The 15,133-nt window shown below is 36.6% G+C and overlaps 1 protein-coding gene and 1 pseudogene across 1 annotated transcript in view; one reads left to right on the plus strand and one right to left on the minus strand.

Annotated features, from left to right (window-relative positions):
- The window catches only part of LOC143537390 (putative glutathione peroxidase 8), a 46,621-nt gene that overhangs the window by 15,109 nt on the left and 16,379 nt on the right, over positions 1-15,133 (plus strand). The gene's annotated exons all lie outside the window — the stretch shown is intronic.
- LOC143537368 (5-amino-6-(5-phospho-D-ribitylamino)uracil phosphatase, chloroplastic-like) lies at positions 5,001-6,585 on the minus strand (annotated as a pseudogene).

Genomic DNA, 15,133 nt, shown 5'->3' on the forward strand with positions numbered 1-15,133 from the left:
TAGATTCTTGACCATATCTGGGCATGAGATAGCATGGAAAGAAGCACCCGAATCCATAATCCAAGATTCAACTGAATCTTTAACAGAACATATGAAAGCATAACCTAATTCTTCTGAGGATACACTGTTTACTTCTTTCTTTGCAGCTGGGTTTGTACATTGGCTTCTAAAGTGATATTTTTCTTTGCAATTCCAACATTCAATGTCTTTTCTGTCTTTTTTGTACTTTGACTGACTCCTTATTCTGGACTTTGATCTGGCTCGACTATGTCCTCTTTCGTTTCTTCTTCATCTACTTTCTGTATGCAATAGAGAACTAGAATTAGAAGTCCCACTGTTGCTTCTCCGCCTGATATCTTCATTTACAATCAAGTCACGAATACTCTCGAAAGTGAGTTTGATAGTGCCAGATACACTACTAACAGCTATGACTGTGCCTGACCAACTGTCGGGCAAAGATGATAAAAGGAGGAGCGCTTGTACTTCATCTTCAAACTTTATTGCAACCGAGGCTAAACGAGAGATAATCGAGTTAAACTCGTTTATGTGAGCGGTATCTGACATGCCTTCTTTCATCTTGGTGTTAACCAATTGTTTGATGAGGAACACTTTGTTGGAAGCTGACGGCTTCTCGTACATGTTGAATAAAGCCTTAAATACTCCATAAGTAGTTGTTTCATTGACAATGTTATGTGCAACACTTTTTGCCAATGAAAGCCTAACTACACCCAAGGCTTGTCGATCCAACAACTTCCAATCTTCATCGTACATGTCATCCGGTTGTTCGCCCAACATAGGCAAACGCAAACTTTTCTGATATAATAAATCTTCAATAAGCATCTTCCAAAATCCATAATCGGTTCCGTCAAATTTATCAATCTTGATTTTACCGTCTTCTGCCATTTTAAAAAATTACCAAATTACTTACCAAACAGGTTCGTACTGCTAAGTGGTAATTTATACGAGTGGAAGCAACAACTGAAACAAGAAATTTATATTTTTCGCGTGTTAACGCCGATAGATGGAATTTGATGAAATCTTGGTTAAATGGTTGATGGGTGGTTTTTGTCAAAGTATGAAACTTGTGGAATTGGTGAAAAAAAAGGAATCTTGACTTTGCTTTTTGAGATAAGGAAACGTATTCTTCTTCTTCTTGCTTGCTTGAGCAGACAACACAACACAAAATATGGACAAAGAATTAAATATCTTTCTTCCTTCGATCTCCCAAGAAAACGAGCAAGCGATGGTGGCGCGCACGATTTTCGGCAAGGGGAGCAGGCGACAGGTTCATCGGAACCCTAGACAGTCGCGACGGCGGCGGCGGTTCTGGCCGCGGTGATGATTCTGGTCGGCGGCGGTGGCAGATCTGATTGGAACTCTAGTTCCGGTTTCACAGGTCAGTATCTTCTTCACCTCTAACCTGGTTCGTGTGATTCAATCGATCCTGAGCTCTGATGCCAGTTGTTAGGATCAGACGGGTCACACACACGAACACAAGTCACACACCACTCAACTCACAATCAAGAACAACACGAAGATTTATAGTGGTTCGGTTCGGCTCTGACCTACGTCCACTCTAGGTAACTAGGAGGTTTTATTACTTGTTGATGGGTGCAAAATTTACAAATACAAAGATGTCTTATATAAAGATTGAGAAAAAACAAGAACCATGGAACATGCGGTAAACCATGGAACGAGGCTTGAGTTTAGAGGAGTCACAAACGTGCTTGTTCTCTGCTGCTGACTTTCTGCCACAATCTTTGACAAACCTCAAAGTGGCTTCACACATAACAGTAACTACTTTCTGTATCTCTCTTAAAGCTGTAAACTTGATTATTATGCAAAGAGATGTGCAGAAATTTGTGGAGTAGATTCATGAAAAGTTTCCCGTTTCGTAAGGATAACATGCAATGATTAAAATGCTGATTGTACTACATTCGATGTTAGTTTGAAAGACTTAAGAGCATCATTAAAAGGTTCTTTTTCTTTGTTGAAAAAGAGGGATAAAAAGATCTCAGAACATAATAATATTCATCAAGTTAGCAGATGACTGAGATGACATAATATCCTACTGCTACTTAATTATGGGTGTGAATTTCTGGCTCGTTAAGAGTCAAGCATGAGATTCGCTGGTTTGAGTCCCTAGTCATGTGTAATAAACTCATGTAAAGGACTAGAGAACTATATTGTATTTTAGCTTTGCTTAATGTTTTTAGAACAATGTTGTAGAACTCGTCTTTGTCAAAAAAAAAAAAAAACTTTAAACCGTTAAAAATTTGGATCAGTAGAACTCATCAAGCCACCTCACAACCAAATCATCAGCACCGAGTTCATCAACCGGATGATTACTAACCACTGCCACATACATTAAACAACCCGATAGCTTCTTCAATATTTTATTTTGACACATAGTCTTGGGCACCTTTAAAGGTCAAAAGAATATTTTGGATAATTTGTAAGACATGTTTATGTACATCTTGTAACATCCCCAAAATTTCGATCCAAATTTGACTACTTAGGAAAGTTGAGGGATCAAAAATAATCTCAAAGATAAGTAATGAGAAAATATTAAATAAGAAAAATAAGGAAATAAAAATATTTCCTAAGTTAAGTTTACTTACATGAAAGAAATTCCATCCCACATTGTAAGATGTAAGATAGTGGAAGCATTTCACTAAGGTATAAATAAGAAAGATGGAATCCATCTCACATGGAAAGTGGTAAAGAAATGGAAGCACTTTATAAGGAAGAGATTTTTCATAATAATATTCTTTTATGAATATCATGCACTAAGTAGTCCTAGCGGAGGGTGCATAGCACCCGACGCGCACACGCACGCGCTCGGGCTCGGGCAAGGACGAGGACGATGGCGATGGCGAAGGCGACGGCGACGGCGAAGGGCGTTGGGCGCAATGTGGCGCTTTGATGGCGCATTTTGCACTTCGCACGCTCGCATCGCCGCTTTAAGAGCCGCCTTAGTATTTTTGGACAACGAGAATTAGACCAGAAGTGACAAGCTTCAAAAGATAAAGGACCAAAAGTGAAAATAATATCCAGGAACCCATCGGGCTACGCGATGAGTCCAAGGAGAGGTCATCGCGTACCGCGATGGGCCGTGACGAGTCAGCAACACGTGTCGCACTCCGGCGACACGTGGCAGCGTACCAGGACACGTGGCAAGACGTGTCAGGCCACGTGGCGACACGTGGCACGATCTAAAAAACGTACTCGTCGCGATACGTGACGGTTTGAAAAAGGGCCCATCGCGTACCGCGATGGGACCAGAAATCAGCTATAAAAGGGGAGGCCATGGGCTCATTCCCTCACACCCGCACCCGATCTCTCTCTAGATTTACACTCTATCTACCTCGGTTTGCGTGCCGAACACCGTTTTTCATGCCACCGACCCGACAATCATTACCTCGTAATCCGTGCCAAATACCCGGTATTTCCTCGAAGTGCGTGCCACTCAAGAAACCCGACATTCCGTCTCGTAATACGTGCACGACCCGGCGACCGAACATTGCCTCGATTTGCGTGCCAAGAGGAGTTGATCAAGAACGCCTCGATAGACGTGCATAGAGTAGAACTGCTGGCCGTATAAACTTAGGAACATCTAACTCCAAATACCCATGCGAGGTAAGGGGTTTTGCCTAAGTTATTATTTTATTATTATATATGGCTTAGACCATAGTCGAGGGTATAGCCCGAACCTTGAATATGATTTAGAATAAAATAACTTTTCTTAAGCGAAGGTTATAGTTAAATAGTATTTTTTTTTATTATTAAGAAATATAATATTCATATAGAAAGAATATAAAGTTAATGTTTCTTCTTGAAGAAGAAACATAGTATGAAAATGATAAACAAACAAAGGGACTAAAGGTACAAATGTTTTGAATAAACAAATGTTTTTATCAAGGTTAAAGCTATACAAAACTGACTAAAGGTCTGAAGCAAGATCGTTGATCTAGTTATTTATACAAAGGTTATTCTCGTACTATAGGTCCGAGGTAACAAAACAAGAAGAAGGAAACAGAAAACAGGAATCAGTAACAGAAATTGATTATAAACAGAAAAGGTGAATACGCCCCAAACCTTTTATAATGAGTCTGAATGTTTGCATAGGATTTACGAATCCTTAAAACTTTGTGTTACAATAATAAGAAACGAACACTCTGATTATGAGTATACATGTGTCTGGATCCAAACATACATGGTGACTCGGCATTTACCCGAGGCCATGCATATTATCAACATGCCTCTGAAGGTCTACGGGACTGTTCAGAGAAATGATATTGTGTATATAATTAATTGTACATGGTACTTAGGGTAATTTGATCCCAATTTAGTTGGGTGCCTAATGAATAGTCACAAAGGTATTATTGTTGGTATCACAAAGGTATTGAAAAGAGATTTTAGAGTCAGTGTTATTCACCAGCTTTGTGCTGACGTATTTTCCCACCCATGTTACAGGGAAACAAGAAATGTTAGAACAGACAAGCAAGAAGAAATAGAAGATTGGAGTTATAGTCATTAGATGCTATCTGATGGCTCAGATATTTTATTTGAAAATATTATAAATTATGTTTTATAAAATGAAAATGTATTTGAAACATCAAAAGGGTATTTAAATCCGACAGTTTAATAAGTTTTCAATATAAATATTTTAAAGACTTCCGCTATAAACCGCAACTCTGATTTATTTACAAAACAGGTACCAACCAGTGGTCACACGCCTAGGCCCTAAAGTGGGGTGTGACACATCTAGTCATATATATTATATGAAAGACATAGTCTCGCTTTTTTTAGCACTACTTACATGTTTTAAAGAACAACTGTGATCAATGTGGAATAATGTTGAAGGTATTATGTCTATAAAGAAACTTGCATTTTTTTGTTAGAATTATTAAACATTGGATCAATCATCTCAACTTCACATGTAATAAAAAAAGGAAAATAAATATTAAACAAGGTGCAACAACTATGTATGTAAAATATTTATATACAAATTACACATATATAATAACACATACAATTACAAATGGTAATCTAATGTAGACTACCATGTTCCCTTTTCATTCCCCATATTCCCATTTGTGTATTTATCATAAAACTATAACCAACTGATGCACATTTTTACCATGAACATTACCTACTGTACAGATTCATACATACCAAATTACCAAAAATCATGATTATCAATAGCAGCCCGAGAAGACGGGTCATCTTTTTCCTGCAACTCCATCTCCACCTCCGGTTCCGTCCCAAACTCAGAAGATTCAACATCAGCAAGATTCTTCAAATCGACAACCGACAGCTCATCAAGCCACCTCACAACCAAATCATCAGCCATTAGCTCATAAACCGGATGCTTACTAGCCACCGCCACACACTTCATTCTAGCCTCGTGAGCCGCTTCAACCGTCAAATTTGAGTTACCAAACACGATACACCTCTCGGGTATAAACCGCAACAACTGACCCGCATACGCAAACATTTCTGGGTCGGGTTTCCCTCTATGCTCATCTTCAGTAGTCACCACCACTTAAACAACCCGTTTATCCCAATCGACCCAATAGCTTCTTCAATATTATCTCTCGAGCGTGTCGAGACTAACACCATGGGAATATCGTAACGGCCCAACGGGTCAACACGTTCAAAAACTCCTTCGACCCGTCACGAAACCTGTACACCCCACCCTGTAACGCTTGATAAATATGTTCCCTTCTTAACGACATCCGTTTAAGTTGACTCGGGTCTCTTGACCAACAAAGGACCTCCGAAATCGCCTGCTCGTTTTTCATCCCTTCGATCTGTAACATCCCGGCCTCTCGTACCACCAATATTGTCCGCTTTGCCCCCGATGGGTTACCCATCCGGGAACTCACGGCTTTATTTTTGGTTGCCCAGTAGAGACTTCCCAGGTGGTCACCCATCCTAGTAATACTTCCACCTAAGCGCGCTTAACCGTGGAGTGTTCATGTGCTCCACAGCCAAATAAGCCAAAACGCGTTGGTGATGTTAAGAGGCAGGACATTACATATGAACCAAGGATCTCTCTTGTCCACGGACGATGTGGGATTTGCCTAAGAGTGGGACGATGTTGTGTTTGCCAAGGGTGTTACACGATCCTAGAAAGCATAAACGAAGGAGGCGGAGATTTACCCTCTTCCTACGAAAGCGCAATCCACGACTAATTCTCGAGATCAGGATTGTCTTCAACAATAACCCCCTCCCACTCAAATATTGCACCTAACCACCCGCACCCCATTCGTTCTTATCTCAACAACGGGTTATGCAACGACGGGTTATCAGTTTTGTTGTTAGGTGGCCATAGCCCGGGCTTTTGGTCAACACTAGCATCGGTTTCATAATCAGAACTCTCTTTGAAATTATAGACCTCTTTGGTCAACTCCATTGCCCGGGTTTTTGGTTGGGCAAAACCGGGGGCAATCGATTCGGGCATATCAGAATTCAATTAAAGGAAGGATCTTTCAAACTATGCCCAAAAATTGGACTATGCCCTAGAAGGTAAGTTGCAGCTATTGATTCCACCATTTTCAGACAAATTAATTGAAGAAAGTAGAAAACCCCCAAATTTATTAACAAGGTTGAAGCGTCCAAAATGACCAACTTAGTAAACAATGTTAACTTTTGGTGCTTTCGTTTCGTTTGCATCTCTTTTGGTATGTATTTGTAGACTATTGGTATGTAACTTTTGTATCCAAACAATGTTAATTTTGGTGCTATGTTTTGGTATGTATTTGTAGTGTATTGGTATGTAACTTTTGGTATCCAAACAATGTTAACCTTGGTGCTATGTAATGTATTTGTTTTGGTATCTATTTGTATTGTTTTTTGTGTTTCAATGTTGGCTACTTTATTGAGTTGAGAAAATGCATGCATGCACACCACACAATACAAGCATGCATGCACAGCAAACAATACTCCATCTATCTATTATATGCATGCATACAATACAACCAAAATAACATAAACCATCTATTAAATTTCAACAACCAAAAAAGTGGGCTGATCGTTTCAGCATCTTCATTACAACTGTATTCCAACATCCAAAATAGCATAAACCACACACCTAATTTGAAACACACACATCATAACTTAATACCACAACCCTAATTTGTAACTCTAAAAGTCGTTCAAATCAAAAGTTAGAACCCGGTCAGTAGCTTCAGTTGTCGTTCCGCCAGCCGTATCCCTGATCACATTTTATGTCTTTCGGAACTTTCGTGGACGGGGTACATGCAACTGAGATTGAAGGGGTTCTTTACACTTTCCACTTGTGTGACCCGTTTCATGACATCGGGTACAAAACTAGGGGTTGTTTCCTCACCACGAGACGGGATACGTTTATTTTCACTTGGTCGACCGGCTTGTCTTTTTTACATATGCGGAGGGAGTAAAGGCACATGATCTTCTGGCACCACCCATTTAGATTCATTTGTTACGGGGTTAATGGGCTTTAAATACGTAGATAACATGTACTCTTTTCTATAGTAGTAAGTAACTACAATCTGTTTGTTTGTTAAATTTGCAAACAACAATTACATGTCCACAAGGTAACCCTGAAACCTGCCATTTTCGAAAATCGCAATTTCGGTTCAGCAAATCAACCTACATCGTCTATCACCATCGTGAACATTATAACGATATTCGTCTATGCCCATAACTCTCCAAGTCCTATTTTTTCTCAATTTACGGGATGTCCTGCTTTCAGCCCATTTAGACAGTAAATGACTACCTTTTGCTGTAAGTAAACAAAATTGTGTTATTATTTAAAGCAACTAATCAGTAGTAAAAAGTAAGATAAAACTTACCAGCATCTTGTCGTCTTTCAAAAAACCATCTTCGTTGCAGTTCAACAAAGTAATTTGTTAATTTTGTAATCGGATACTATCTTTCAGCCACAGACAACGCGCTTATTGATTCCGCACTGTTGAATGTCATTATATTATAACGATGAACGGGACAATAGGCTCTAGACCACTTTCCAAACCCAAACCCTGTTAGTGTAGCCCTGGAAGACGGGCATTTTGAACAAAGTAAATTAAAATTGCGTTTGAAATAAGATCTTCTATAGGATTTACATGTTGCCCAGTATAGGCTTCTTTCAGCTTTGCCTTTCAATTGTAGATTAACCATCAAATGCCGACAGCAAAAACCATGATACGCAACCAAAAAGATGTCCTTTATAGATAACTCAATCGACTTAGCCCGATCCAAAAATTATTGCCAAGTTTGGATGATCACCGACACATTCTCTTAGTTTTGTTAGAAACCATGTCCATGATTCACTGCTTTCGCTATAACCTACACCGTATGCTATCGGAAATATTTGGTTGTTACCATCCATAACTACCGCCAAAAACATTGTCCCTTTGAATAGATACGCCCCATCGATTATAATAACTGGACACAAACACCTAATTAAGCTTCTTACAGAAGCACCGATGGCAATAAATAGCATTTCAAAACAATTTAAATCATCTCTTAAGATATGAGTGCGAGTTCCAGGATTGGCAATCTCTAAATTGTGACAGTAAATCGAAAGTTTACCAAATGAATCCTCGGAGGAACCAAGAAGAAGACTCTCGGCATACACTTTACCTTTCCAACCTTGTTTGTAGGATAAATTTGCATTGAATCTTTGACCAAGAATGTTTACAACATCCTTCCCTTTAATGTTTTGTGTGCTATCCTCAAGCAAACCCTTAATGCAATGAGCCACCACTTTTTTATTCGCATTACGATGATTATGATGCATTTGCGTCTTAGAACATGTATGAATGTCATTAAATGACGTTACATGAAATGCTTCAGTATCTTTGATGTTACGTGACAGCAAAAACCATTCACAACCTTCAAATCTACAACGAACTTCTAATCGTTGTTTGTTGGATCTCGAAGTTATAAACTCAAACCCCTCAGTTAGTGCCATAATTCCTAACTCAAGTTGCAACTCTTCTTTGTTCATAAACACTTTCCTTAGAAAATGATGCGAAGATGAACAAACTAATATATGACCCTTTCTTTTCTTTGATTTATTAGAAATATCTTCAAGAAGTAACGATGGATCATCATTCAAATCAAAACACTCTTGAGTATCTACACATCCACTACCACCAACATCGCCATATTCATAAGTTGATATATTCAAATCCGGTATACATTGTTTCCGGGGGGCCATTCAACTCAACAATGGCATCTGAGATATAATCACCATGCTCTCCAACAACATATATGAACACTATTTCAGAATTGTTCACTTTTTCAGCCTGTTTTAAAAAAAAGACACGTCATAGTCATCTTCTATATCTACGGGATACAAGTACGATGAGAACTTATATGATCACCGTGAAATGTGTGTTACCTTAAACTGAGCTTCAAGTAAGCCCAACAACTTTGAATGGTTGATGTTTGAATCAAGATTGACACCTCCCTGTTTACAGTTTGTTGGAACATATTCACAGCTTCCATCATTATTGTTTTGTCATTTACCACCATAACAAACTACAATGTTATCAAATTTCATGAAACCTAATTGAAACCTACTTGGAAATATGCTTGAAGATAGAAATGGAAGAAGATGAAGATAATCAGCCCTTATTAAATATAATTCATAGTTTAATTTAAGAAAGTGGGGTCCACCTGAAACCTAGTTAGAAATATAGTCGGAGTAGACGGAATATTTAAACACTTTGTCGGTCGAGACGGAATACCAAAACTCCTATCGTTTTAGACGAAATTTAAACTTTTAAAACTTATAAAAACAAAAGATGAGAATATGATCTCCTTGGAACAGATTCATTTCAAAATGCGTCTTGGAAGACAAAATTCAAAAAACTCTTTTCTCAAGAAAAATAGAATTTGAATGGACCAGATAAGAAACATAAAAAAACCGTCTGGAGAGACTACTTTTTACAAAATCATTTAACTTAGAAATATGGACGAAAACCCCAAGATTTTTAAAAATCTCGTCGGGTTTGTCAAAGTAATGCCAAGTGTCAAGTTTTAATTGGTTCCACAATCCCGTCGGTTATAATTCCAAAGCGTCACCTCAGTACAAGTTCGTTGGATTATTTTGGGAATCTTGCTTCGTTTAGGATCATTTTTTTTTCTTTCGCTTCCTTCGGGTTATTTTGGGAATTTGCCCAAAAAATAAGATACTTATAAAAGTATTTTAGTATATAGAAAGAAAATACAGAAGTATGTGATTATGTGCAATATATCGGTGTTTAAAAGTAGATGTAGTGTTGAAGAAGAAATGAGTTTTTTTATGTTTGAAAGCGAATGAGTAGAAATCTGATGTGACAGCTGATTTGACGCATTTAGTTTTTTTTACTCATCCATCATTGTAGATGCTCTTAGTTTTAATTTTTATTCAAATATATTATTTGAATTAGGTACGTAAATATTTGTTTGTTTTAAGTTATTATTTGTTATATTGGTGTAAAGTTTAAAAATTGTATATATACTAATTTGTTTTTTAATTGTTTATGTAGCTTCAAGTATGTAATCAAACTATTATGCATTATAAGCTATTATATATTAAGTTATTTTGTTTAATGTATATAATTATTTTGTGCTTGCATAAAAATGTCCTATTAAAAATATACATTAGATACCAACTCAAAATAAGATGTTTTAGTAAGAATAATAAATGAAATAGTTTACAATGATTTTTAAAAGGGCTTTTCTAACCACATCGCTGGTGTTGTTAGAAAACCGTACCAGACGCCGCTTATAGCTCTATCCACGGCGTATAGGTGTTTTCTAAAAAGATGTGTTTTTTTTTTGTCTTTTGTTTAACCACGGCTTATAGCTCTATATGTGGCATATGTGTTTTTTTAAAAGCCTGTTTTTTTTGTCTTTTTATGTTTAATGTATTTTAGTTTTAATTTAATTGATTATTATTTTTTATTTTGTTGTTTTATTAAAAAAATTATTGAATTTCTTTATCAAGAATTACACCAATTATAACGAAGCAATGTAAATAAACGATACACACACAAACACACACAACCATCCAACAAATTTGTACAAATAATAACAAAATGTAGAAATCTATCTAAATGCCAGCGTCACTGGTGTTAACAGGCGATGCTTAAATCGTAGGATTATGTGACGATAAAAAACACAAAAAACCACCACCGCGTTCTGACCATGAAGCGAGCACATCGAGCATTAGGTGTGGTCGCGAGGACAACGACGACGTTGTACAATAAAAAACACGAAAACCACCACCATTACAACGAGTTTGTACAATTAATAACAAAATGTAGAAATATATATATATATATATATATATATAAATGACAACGTCATTAGCGTATTAACGAAAGATAATTAAATCTTAGGATTTACGTGACAATAAAAAGCACAAAAACCACCATCACGTTCTGACCATTAAGCGAGCACATCGGGCGTCAGGCGTGGCCGCGAGGACGATGATAGACCGGGATTCAGATGTAGGTTTTATAGGACGACGGCAACGATGCCATTCGTGACACTGCCATTAAGATAGATTTTTATTATTATTTGTACAAACTCATATGTATATATCGTTTATTCACATTGTTTCGTTATAATTTTTATAATTGTTGATAAAGAAAATAAAAAAAATCTATTTTTAATAAAACAACAAAAAAAACAATAATTAAAATAAATAAAATTAAATTAAAAGTAAAATAAAATTAACACAAAAAGACAAAAAAAAACATTTTTAGAAAATATCCTTATATGCCGCGAATAAAGAAATAAACAGCCTCTGGTGCGGTGTGGGGTGTGGTTAGAAAGACCCTTTTAAAATACGAGAACCCAAAGATTACAATTATTGCATTGATTGCTAAAGAATGTTATTAATTCATACAATATGTTGAACCTATCATTCTCATATTTTAGTTTCGTCACTGTCAATCACCGTCAACTACGAAATAATCAAAGAGCAAACATAAATGGGACTTACTGAAATATTGTTTTAGCCAATGAGCCAGTTAGATGCCTCTAAACTTTAAAGATGAAGATAGAAGAGAATTTAACTAATATAACTTTATTTGAATTAAATATGACTTAACTACTTTTATATAGTATAATATATGTTTAACATTTAAAATGTGTTATTTTAAAAATTGTAACATCCCTAAAATTTTGATCCAAATTTGACAACTTAGGAAAGTTGAGAGATCAAAAATAATATTAAAGACAAGTCATGAGAAAATATTAAATAAGGAAATATAAGAAAAGTAAGGAAATAAAAATATTTCCTAAGTAAAGTTTACTTACATGAAAGAAATTACATCCCACATTAGAAGATGTAAGAAAGTGGAAGCATTCCACCAATGTATAAATAAGGAAGATGGAATCCATCCCACATGGAAAGTGGTAAAAAAAATGGAAGCTCTTTATAAGGAAGAGATTTTCCATAGTGATATTCTTTTATGAATATAATGCACCAAGTGGTCCTAGCGTAGGGTGCGTAGCACCCGACGCGCTAGGGCTCGGGCGAGGACGATGGCGACGGCGAAGGGCGTTGGGCGCAATGTGGCGCTTTGATATAAAGGACTGAAAACGAAAAATAATATCTAAGGACCCATCGCGGTACGCGATGAGTCCAAGATGTCGGCCATCGCGATACGCGATGGACCATGATGACTCAGAGACACGTGTCACACTCTAGTGACACGTGGCAGCAGGTCAGGACACGTGGCACACGTGTCAGGCCACGTGGCGACACGAGGCAAGATCTCAGAATTTATGTCGGTCGCGGTACGCAACGGAGTTAGGAAAGGAGCCCATCGCGGTACGCGATGGGACTCAAAAACGGCTATAAATAGGGTGGCCATGGCACATTCATCTCACACACCCACAACCACTCTCTCTAGAATTTACTCTCTCTCTACCTCGATTTACGTGCCGAACACCGTTTTGCATGCCACCGACCCGACAAATATCACATCGTAATCCGTGCCAAATACCCGGTGTTTTCCTCGAAGTGTGTGCCACTCAAGAAACCCGACATTCATCTCGTAATACGTGCACGACCCGGCAACCGAACATTACCTCGATTTGTGTGCCAAGAGGAGTTGATCAAGAACGCCTCGATAGACGTGCATAGAGTAGAAGTGCTGTCCGTATAAACTTAGGAATATCTAACTCCGAATACCCGTGCGAGGTAAGGGGTTCTGCCTAAGTTATTATACTATTATTATGGCTTAGACCATAGTCAGAGTTATAGCCGAACCTTGATTATGATTAAGAATAAAATAATTTTCTTAAGCAAAGGTTATAGTTAAAATAATATTTCTTTATGATTAAGAAATATAATATTCTTATAAAAAGAATAAAGATAAACTAATGTTTCTTCTTGAAGAAGAAACATAACATTGGTAAATAAAGAAAGGGACTAAAGGTCCAAATATTTTGAATAAAGAAATGATTTTATCAAGGTTAAAGCTATACAAAACGGACTAAAGGTCTGAATCTAGATCGTTGATCTAGTTATTTATACAAAGGTTATTCTCGTACTATAGGTCCGAGATAACAAAACAAGAAGAGGAAATCATAAAACAGGAATCAGTAACAGAAACTGATTATAAAACAGAAAAGGTGAATACGCCCCCAAACCTTTTATAATGAGTCTGAATGTTTAAAACTTTGTGTTACAATAATAAGAAACGGACACTCTGATTAAGAGTATACATGTGTCTGGATCCAAACATACATGGTGACTCGGCATTTCCCCGAGGCCATGCATATCATCAACATGCCTCTGAAGGTCTACGGGACTGTTCAGAGAAATGATATTGTGTATATAATTAATTGTACATGATACTTAGGGTAATTTGATCCCAATTTAGGTGGGTGCCTAATGAGTAGTTACAAAGGTATTATTGTTGGTTTCACAAAGGTATTATTGTTGGTTTCACAAAGGTATTGAAAAGAGATTTTAGAGTCAGCGTTATTCACCAGCTTTGTGTTGACGTATTTTCCCACCCATGTTACTGGAAAACAAGAAAGGTTAGAACATATAAGCAAGAAGGAATATAAGATTGGAGTTATAGTCATTAGACACTATCTGATGGCTCAGATATTTTATTTGAAAATATTATATAAAGTTATGTTTTATAAAGAAATGTGTTTGAGATATCAAACGGGTATTTTGACCCGAGAGTTTAATAAGTTTTCAATATAATATTATTTTTTAAAGACTTCCGCTGAAATAAAACCCGCAACTCTGATTTATTTACAAAACAGGTACCAACTATTGGTCACACGCCTAAGCCCTAAATTGGGGCGTGACAAAAATGGTCAAGTTATTCTACAAAGAGGGACAAAAATGAGAACGATTTTTAGTTCAAAAAAAAATCCCTTCAAAAAAACAATGTAAAATTAATAAAAAAAATCATAACTCAAAAATTAATAAAAAATAAAAAATGTATAAAAGCAAAATGTTTCCACCGTCTTCCTTGTTCTAAAAAAACACGAAAATGCACAATGTTGAGGAAAAAATATCATTAAGTCTTTTTATTTATCATTGTGTTTTGTGTTTATTTCGTTATTGATTGTGTCTTTCTTGATATTGTGTTATATTACTCAAAATTTTGTTGTATACTGTTCGGCATTGTGTTAAATTTTGCGACCTATTGTGTCTTTTTTATTTATCATTGTGTTGTTTGTTCATTTTCGGCATTATGTCTTTTTCTCTACATTGTGTCTTTTCGTCGTTTTTTTTCTTTGGAACGGGAATGGCGGGAGAAATATTTTGGTTTTTTATTTTTTTTGGTTTTTTATTTATATTTTGAGTTATAATTTTTTAATTATTTTTTTTTGAATTTTTTGTTTAGAGGTTTTTTGTGTGGACCACAAATTCTTCTCACATTTCTCATTTTTGTCTTCCTTTGTGTTTTAACTTTACCATTTAAAAAGGCCAATATGCACACTCAAGTACCTTGAAAGTTCGTTCCACTCCGGGCCTTAGAATGGTTGACTGATCATGTTCTCAATCTTTGACCCGAACCATTTTTAACACTATCCATTTTATGTCATCCGTAGTATAAATTTCTGGATCCGCCTCTGTCAGGCTAGATCATGTAATCTTGTTTATAAAATG

This window comes from Bidens hawaiensis, unplaced genomic scaffold, assembly GCF_021521415.1.
Source record: "Bidens hawaiensis isolate Kalapana, Puna unplaced genomic scaffold, B.hawaiensis_p1.1 tig00011186_1, whole genome shotgun sequence".
NCBI classification, from domain to species: domain Eukaryota; kingdom Viridiplantae; phylum Streptophyta; class Magnoliopsida; order Asterales; family Asteraceae; genus Bidens; species Bidens hawaiensis.